The following is an 8,991-nucleotide window of genomic DNA, read 5'->3' on the forward strand; positions in this document are numbered from 1 at the left end:
AGACACTCCAGCAAAATACAACCCACTCCCATCTTCTCGTGGGACACAGTGACCAGACGGTGACCTTGGATAGTTGACGTGTTTCATATCACTGTGAGAACAACACTAAGCCCCGTCCCATATGACTGACTGGCATATTGACTCCTCCCACTCACAGCATTCACCCTTCAGCAACTCACAAACATGAGATCTTCCCATGTAAATCTTCAGGAAGTGGCTGATGCATTTTGTTTTAATGTCATGAGCTAAAAATAGTTGTCAAAACAGGAAAAAGTTCTTTGAATGTGATTTTGTTTTAAGGAATATCTTTTATCTCTTGGATCAGTTCAGTGTCTTGACTATATTGCTGCTGTGATTTGTTATGTCAAGGGACCAATTTTTGCACTTTTGTAGCATTTTAATTTTTCCTTGAAGTCCACTTAAGATGTTAAGTCAAGGTTTCATGCATGCAAAACAGTCACAATTAACACTGTGTGCTAAAGTACTACAATACAAAGTTCATTTGTGCTACAGACAGCCTCAAATCATGCAGCTTGTTGAGGAAAGTTGTGTTTAAAAGTGATCTGACTTCTGTTTTATGCTTGGATGATGATAGAAACCGCCTGGCAACCATTTAATAACATGCCAACAATCAATCAAAACTCATTAGCAACTGCAAAGGAATGATTTAGCATCCACTTAGAACATCATGGTGGATAGTTTTGCATGGGGAAAAAAACACAAAAGCGTAATTGTGAAAATGCATATATATATATATATATATATATATATATATATATATATATATATATATACACACACACACACTCATCAAATGATTATGTTTAAATAACGAGACAAAACCCTGGTTTCTGTGATATAACTTTAATGTACAGTTTTGTGGTTGTAGCATTTCAGTTTCTTGCACCATTACCAATATATTTGCAGCAACAGTGTGAATGTGTCTGTGGACTCAGTAAAAAGACAATGAGTTGTGTGTTTAGCGCGGGCTGGCTACATTCCTACAGGCCATGCTGACGTGGAGTTTGAGACCAGAGAATCAATATACAACACAGAATTCATTGACTTGCCCGAGGATGTGAAGAACCAGCAGTATATCTCCAGTGACTCGGAACGTTCCTTTACAAACACCTACTGAGTTTTATAAAGCACTTAATCCGCCGGGTGTTTGGCACCAAATACATTCCAGAACTTTATTGGTGCTTCTTTTAATTTGCACAATTTAGCGATACAATATGTAGAGTATTTACTGGTTGTTGATGACAGTGAATGTTAGACATTTTAGCTGGCTGTAGTCTAGTGGCCTCCAAGTTTACAATCTTACAATGATAGCTCACTCAGAGGAAAATTAAGGGTTTTAGAGGTCAGATAGGGATTGGTGGTCACTTTGTCAAATGAGAGGTTATGGAAGTGTATATTTAGGGGCCAAGTTGGGTCATACAAGGTGTAATACCCACTTTTCTAAGGGCAGTAAATTTAATTGAAAAGTGTTTTTCTTTTGTTCTCCAGCTGTCTTTGGATCTTTCCAAAATTTGGATCAGGTGATGTTGAGACTTCACCATCAAATGTGGCAGAGAGGACATCAAACTAGAAGTAAGTTTAGATCTTTGCAACTCTTGATATATTTACACAATAACCACACCACCAATTGGCATAAAACATGGCCAACAATTTGCATAACTTTGGCATAACTTGCCCTAACCTCATGCTTTTTTCAAAATGATTTACAATGTTTGAGGCCATACATCATTTTTTGATTTTGAATGGATTCGCCTACAGTTTTTTTGCTTCTGTTTGCACAATGTTTTTCCTGTCTTCACCAAAATTGGTGCAGATCATCTTTAGATGAATCCTCACAAACTGCAGCAATTGAATTTTTTGTATTCAACACTATTTTCCAGAAACTGAATTTTCTAGAGAAGATGTCAAAAAGGAATTGACACTATCACTATAATCTCTGCATTATTTTCTTCATATTGCCTTGAAACTTTGTACATGTCATTTTCAAAATGCCCTGAAGTTGCAACACCACCTACTGGTGTTATAAATAAAACAATGAAAAATGCAATGAAATGGAAAATCAACTACTGGGCCGCTGTAACCAAACAAATCTACTGAACTTTAAAATGGTGGCCTTGTTTGTGTGCTCAGCCTTGTATTTTGTCCTATTTTCAGAATAACTTAATCCTACAACATGAGAATCTCAAACCTAATCATCAATTGTGCATGGAATATTTTTTTTTTATGAAATATTGATGTTGTTGCAGGGTCAATAACACAATATCTTAGTAAAGTGGAAAATAGGATATTCTAAAGATGCCTGAGGAAATTGCCAGTAATTCTTATCATTCGATACTCTAAGCGAAGCACTTCAGAAACGTCAGCAGGAGGAGATAGAGGTGTACGGCGGCCCGAATGCCAATGCTGATAAGCGAGGTTTGGTTATCTGACGGTTGTGCTGGACTGCAGGGAACAAACCAGCAATCAGCAGGTCATTAAGAGGTTTTAGGCTCAGAATCAATATTTATAGTCATCAGTTACTGAGTGCAACCAAACGAAACCAAACCACAACTCTCATTACATCAGATTTAAACAATCATTCAACTGAAGAAAAAAAAATGCTTAGATCTTAATTTCGGGTAATAAATTTCTGATTGTGTTGTCTATATATTAATGTGATGGAGGAGAGTGTGAGTGTTTGTGTTTGAGAGCTAAGCTCTCGATACAGCTCAGAGAACTTCTCAGCACCTGGGTTAATCAATTAACCGGGCGGTTGGGTGTAAATACACAAACACCGTCAGTTAATTCTGTGTGATGTGAAGCAGAGACAAGAGAGCTGGCGTGCCAGCTGTATCACATTTTGGTAGCACGTTAATTTAAACTACATATATTGAGCACCTTATTATCAGCTGTATGAGAGTTGTGATAGGTATTAATCATTTATAAACATTTAGAATACAATGCTTTAAAATCACACTCAAAACAAATGTTTAAAAGTATTATAATGCTTTACAGGTGCCCTAGATTCAAAAATTGAATTTACCTCGGCATAGTTAAATAACAAGAGTTCAGTACATGGAAAAGACATACAGTGAGTCTCAAACTCCATTGTTTCCTTCTTATATAAATCTCATTTGTTTAAAAGACCTCCGAAGAACAGGCGAATCTCAACATAATACAGACTGTTACGTAACAGTCGGGGTGTACGCCCCCCCCAATATTTGCATATGACAGCCCAGGATTGAGGCATTACACAAGGGCAGCCAGTATTAACGTCTGGATCTGTGCACAGCTGAATCATCAGACTAGGTAAGCAAGCAAGAACAATAGCGAAAAATGGCAGATGGAGCAATAATAACTGACATGATCCATGATATCATGATATTTTTAGATATATTTGTAAATTGTCTTTCTAAATGTTTTGTTAGCATGTTGCTAATGTACTGTTAAATGTGGTTAAAGTTACCATCGTTTCTTACTGTATTCACGGAGACAAGAGCCGTCACTATTTTCATTTTTAAACACTTGCAGTCTGTATGTAATAAACACAACTTCATTCTTTATAAATCTCTCCAACAGTGTAGCATTAGCCGTTAGCCACGGAGCAAAGCCTAAAAATTCATTCAGAATCAATGTAAACATCAAAATAAACACTGTACTTACGCGATTAGACATGCTGCATGACGAACACTTTGTAAAGATCCATTTTGAGGCTGTTTGAACTTTTTTTATGTTGTTTAAGGCAAGCGCGACACACCCTGAATCGGCTCATTTCTAATTATGCCCCAAAATAGGCAGTTAAAAAAATGAATTAAAAAAAAAAAATCTATGTGGTATTTTGAGCTGAAACTTCACAGACACATTCATGGGACACCTTAGACTTATATTACATCTTTTTAAAAAAAGTTCTAGGACACCTTTAAAGATGATTAGGTAAGCACACTTAACAGATTACATATTGTAAATTATTATGCATTTAAAAGGCATTGTTATGCATTAAAAATTATGCATTTGTGTATGTGAACTATTTCTTAACTATAAGATAACTAGAGTATATCAAGCAGATGTTGAATGGCGTGCTGTGTTCACAGTTTGTTGCTGTTAGAGTTGAAGTGGCATTAAAGGTGTTCCAATAGAAAGTGGCATGAAAACACAGCTGGCCGGTCTATTGCAGTAATTTGTGTGAGAGCTGACTACACATGTACTGAAACGACTTCATCAGCGGGATTTGCATGCATGAGTAATGGAGGACGCGGCCTGGGCTGTTAGCTAAACGTCACGTCGGATTTAGAAACCACGTCCACAGATGCGAACGCGCCGGCCGGTATGAACTTCAGCTGATTAGCAGATCTGAGGTTTGTGGCATTTACAAACTCGTATGTAGCTACAGCAGTCTGTGTGGATTATATTTTAGGCCTCAGGGAACCTGCGAACCCTGAGAATGAGTAATACTTGTCTTAGTTAACAACACTAATTATTTAATCAAGATTTAAAAGGAATGTGAATGAGAGCAATACGTTTTGACTGTCGGAGACACCTTTTGTATAAAATCGCCACTTATGATTTCAGTAGCTAGCGTTATGAGCATGTCTCTGTGAGGCCAAGGCTCAAAAACATGACAAAAAAGAAAGAATGACACGATTCCCATATTTCAAACTGAACCGCATGAGCCAAATGAAGCTCTGAGACTCTCAAAAGGGGAAGAGATAAACCTGCTAGGAAGCAAAGACTCAAAGGTAGACTGGCTTCTTTTTGTTACCTGCTGACACACATATCCGCAAACTGAGCACAAAGGTCAGGAAAGCTTCTATGAGTTTTCAGCAGGAGCACAATTTCATCCTATGTATTCGACATGAAAGAATATCTCACTCTTATATTCAAGGTCAAGTTTTTATGCTTTCAAAATACAGAGACGAACAAAGAAATATGTTCCAAACAGATTCAGAAAACAAAAGGAGACCGATCTCCTGTGACCTGGACTTATAAATAGCCACCTGGAGCAGACGGTATGTTTTTTTTCTCAAGCAAATTAAATCAGCGATGTCCTTTTCTGCCGTTTCCACAGCAAAGACAATCGGCGAGAGTGGCTAATAATGCGTCGCCTCACCTCAAACGACATCGTTCAAACTTTGGCAGCACGGACATCATCCTGATCTCTCTTTCACTCACAGGTTTGAATGGGAAAGCAAATGGATAGGGGAGTTTGGATGGTCTGACCACCCTTATTAAAGTCACCATGAAATCAAAATTGTCAATTCTAAATTGACAATTGACACATCAGCCGTGCAATCTTTAATTTAATGCCCTACATTTGTTCTTGTTCCAGAAACCGTTTCACAGCGTCACAAAAATTTCACTTTTTTAACTTTAGTTAGTGTGTAATGTTGCTGTTTGAGCATAAACAACACCTGCAAAGTTACAACGCTCAAAGTTCAATGCAAAGGGAGAATTAAGAGGTTTATGGACTACAACAAATGGCTGGAGGGACTACAACAAGCTTCCTGAGTTAGTGACATCACAAACCCAAGAGAACACACAACAAAGGGGGCGAGGCCATGTTGGGCTGCTTTAGAGAAGACATGCCATCATTTTACACCGGACTGCTTCACAAACGAGGATCAATTCAACGCTGGATTTGCAAAAGATGTTGCTGTCTGGGATGCTAGTGGATGAGTTGAATCAACTCCACAGCAACTACATCAATTTATCCACTAACCATTCAGAAACGTCTAAAAGTTGTAACTTCTTCCTGAGTCTCTCCATCAGTGTCGACTCCGGTTTGAACAATGTAAGGCTGAACACCGTTACTGACAATCCTCATTTTGGCTGCATGAGATTCTCCAGCTTTGTTGTTGTTGAGCTGTTAAAGCTCCACCCTCTTCTGGAAAGGGGGCGGGGAGCAGCAGCTCATTTGCATTTAAAGGAACGCACACAAATATGTTGTGTTTTTGCTCACACCCAAATAGGGGCAAATTTGACAAGCTGTAATAAATGATCTGTGGGGTATTTTGAGCTGAAACTTCACAGACACATTCTGGGGACTTATATTACATCTTGTAAAGGGGGAATTATAGGTCCCCTGTTAATGTTCTACCCCCCAAAAGGAAGTTAAAGGCAGATGAGTTTTAAAAGTATACTTTTCACAGCTGACTTTTCTAATGCTGAAACAGTAATAGGCAATGGTGAACAAAAGTCACTTTCACCTGAGGAAGTAACTATAGCAACAGTACGCCGCTTGAACACTCTCCATCAGGTCATTTGAAATAGAAACTTTTGTAACATTGTAAATGTCTTTACTGTCATTTTTGATCAATTTAATGTGTTCTTGCTGAATAAAGTTATCAATGTCTTTAAAAAAAAACCTTACTGAACTTTTAATGGTTTTAGAAAGATTAAACCTCAGCTAACAGTGCTTAGACTTGACAGATTACAGTATTAGCTATAGAAAATCCTTTAAAGCCCCCTGCTGAGAGTCATTGTGTAAATTGCGCACTACCATTGTTAACATGTAAATGTGATGGTTATGTGTTGATGTATTCCACTTTTTGACATTGTAAAGTTGCAGCTTAGTTTCAATAATTAGTGCATTTGCACTTTAATGAAGCTATGTGGTGCAGAAACTACATCAAACTCGATTTGATTTCTCACATGTGACTCCTGTGAAATGTTATTTGCCTGTTTGGAGAGGAAGTGTTGTTATTATTTTCAATTCACACTTACATGCTCTTATTTGACTCACTGTGGACCATTAGTACTAAAATAATGATCAGCTTTGCTGATGAAAACAGTTGCGGCACATAAATGAATGTGGCTTTAGGTGTTTTCCGCTCATTAGGACAGTGAATAATGTGGAGCCACGGGGGTTCATTGAAATCTGATACACTGATACATATTCCTTTCAGCTCAGTCCAGCTTCTCATTCCTCTGTATATCTGATTGATTTATCTCTGTGCCGTTTTACAGTGTGAATGTACCGTCAACACAAGCCTGCACTTTGATCCACTGGTTTATGGTAAGTTTTGCCAGGACATGTTTTTAAAGAGATAGATCACCCAAATGCAAATCCTCATGTAATTCTAAACCCATTACTCTCTTACTTCTGTCAGATACAGTTATTTTGCAAATGCCTTGGGTTCTTTTTTCCATATGAAAGAATGGGATTGAATACTTTCGAGCTCAAAAAACACTGTAAGTATCATACAAGTATAGCCCATATGCACTATATTACAAGTCCAATGACAGAATTTGTCAAAAAAAATATGCTTGATTTCAGTCAAAAATAATATAATTTTCAATTTTGTGGTAAACTATATATTTAATTTCAGTCTATTCAGAGTTCTTTGGTACTTTATTGGTGATTGATTAAATTAATCTATCAAATCAATGACAGAATTTATCAAAAATAATTTTTGTTGTAAACTATTTGTTTAATTTCAGTCTATTTAAATAATTTTGGTTCTTTATTGGTACTTAATAAAATTAATCTATAAAATTAAAGACATAATTTGTCAAAAAATATATACTTTTTCATTTTTGTGGTAAAATATTCTGTTAATTTCAGACTATTTTTGTGCTTTTTGGTGCTTGATAAAATTAATCTATAGAAATTAATGACAGGATTTGCCAAACAATAATATGATTTTTCTTTTTTTTTGTGGTAATTTCAGTCTATTCAGACTATTTTGGTGCTTAATAAAATTAATCTATAACATTAATGACAGAATTTGTCAAATATAATATGATTTTTCTTTGTTTGTGGTAAACAACTCATTTCAGTCTGTTCAGACTATTTTGGTGCTTTATTGGGGCTTAATTAAAATTAATCTATAATGACAGCATTTGTCAAAAATAATATGATTTTTCATGTTATTGGTAAACTATTTGTTTAATTTCAGTCTATTCAGACTATGTCTGTGCTTTTTGGTGCTTAATGAAGAATAATCTATAAAAATAATGACAGTTTGTCAAAAGTAATATGATTTTTCATTTTTGTTGTGAGCTGTTTCACCTGTGTTTGTCAATAACTAAAGGAAGATAAAGCATGCAGTACATTTGGAATAAATCCACTAAGCAAACCAGTTGTGTTTCTCTCCCAGTAGGAAGCTGTATTAGCATTACTGAGCCGCGGCGCCGCGGGATCAGAGAGGCTTTGTCCTGTGAGGCGTGAGGGTCGCGCAGGTAGGAGAGAGACGCGGCCTGACCCCAGACTACAGGGCAGCGGGGACACAATCTGCTCGGAGGCCCACTCCTGTGCTCACCGGCCGAGAAGGCTGCGCTGTGAAGATACCGCAGTGTCCCGGGGAGAGATGGGAAGGTTGGATAATGGTGCACACGCTCACACACCAGCACAGACGGGCGAGGGGCTGCTTGTGCTTTGGCTCGCTGTGAGCTGCCTCTCAGGTTTGAAAAAATGGTCGATAACAATGATGTCAGATTTTTTATCTGCCAATTTGCATTGACCTTAAAATACCTTTTTGTTACTAGTTTTATTTTAAAAAAAATGATTTTTGCATTTACATGTTGCTAGTGAGATCTGGGTAATTATAAGCGGGCAAAATAATCTTTTTGATATTTCTAGATTCTACCATCTTGGTAGACTTTTGGCCATATTAGTTGTTGTACATTGAAGTTTACCACTCTTATGTGGATAAATGCGGTTCAGATGGAAGAAATAAGTCTCAGATAGGGGATTCATTAGCTTCAAATCCCCTAAATTGCAATACTTCAGAGTAAATTGGAAATGCAGCACTTGATGTTGATTAGATGAGAGACTCCAGAGCAGACTGACTCATTGGTTACTCAAGCCAGTCTGGACTGCAGTATGAAAGTCACATGACATCATTTCACGGTGCTCACATAAGCCACGATGTTCACATAACAACAGGATACAGTTGTCAGTCCTGAATTTGAGTCCTGCATATGGTTGCGTTCACACACAGTTCAGAGTGATGACGGCTTTCGATAACCGAACACGCACCCGTAAATTTACAG

General features: G+C 37.3%; 1 long non-coding RNA gene across 1 annotated transcript; it reads left to right on the plus strand.

Moving 5' to 3' along the window:
* Positions 1 to 6,958: 6,958 nt before the first annotated feature.
* Positions 6,959 to 8,187, plus strand: LOC137024100 (uncharacterized). Its single transcript, XR_010895634.1, has 3 exons — positions 6,959 to 7,012; positions 7,107 to 7,188; positions 8,097 to 8,187. It is a non-coding gene; the product is annotated as an uncharacterized lncRNA (long non-coding RNA).
* The last annotated feature ends 804 nt before the right edge of the window (positions 8,188 to 8,991 follow it).

This window comes from Chanodichthys erythropterus, chromosome 8, assembly GCF_024489055.1.
Source record: "Chanodichthys erythropterus isolate Z2021 chromosome 8, ASM2448905v1, whole genome shotgun sequence".
Classification (NCBI taxonomy): Eukaryota; Metazoa; Chordata; class Actinopteri; order Cypriniformes; family Xenocyprididae; genus Chanodichthys; species Chanodichthys erythropterus.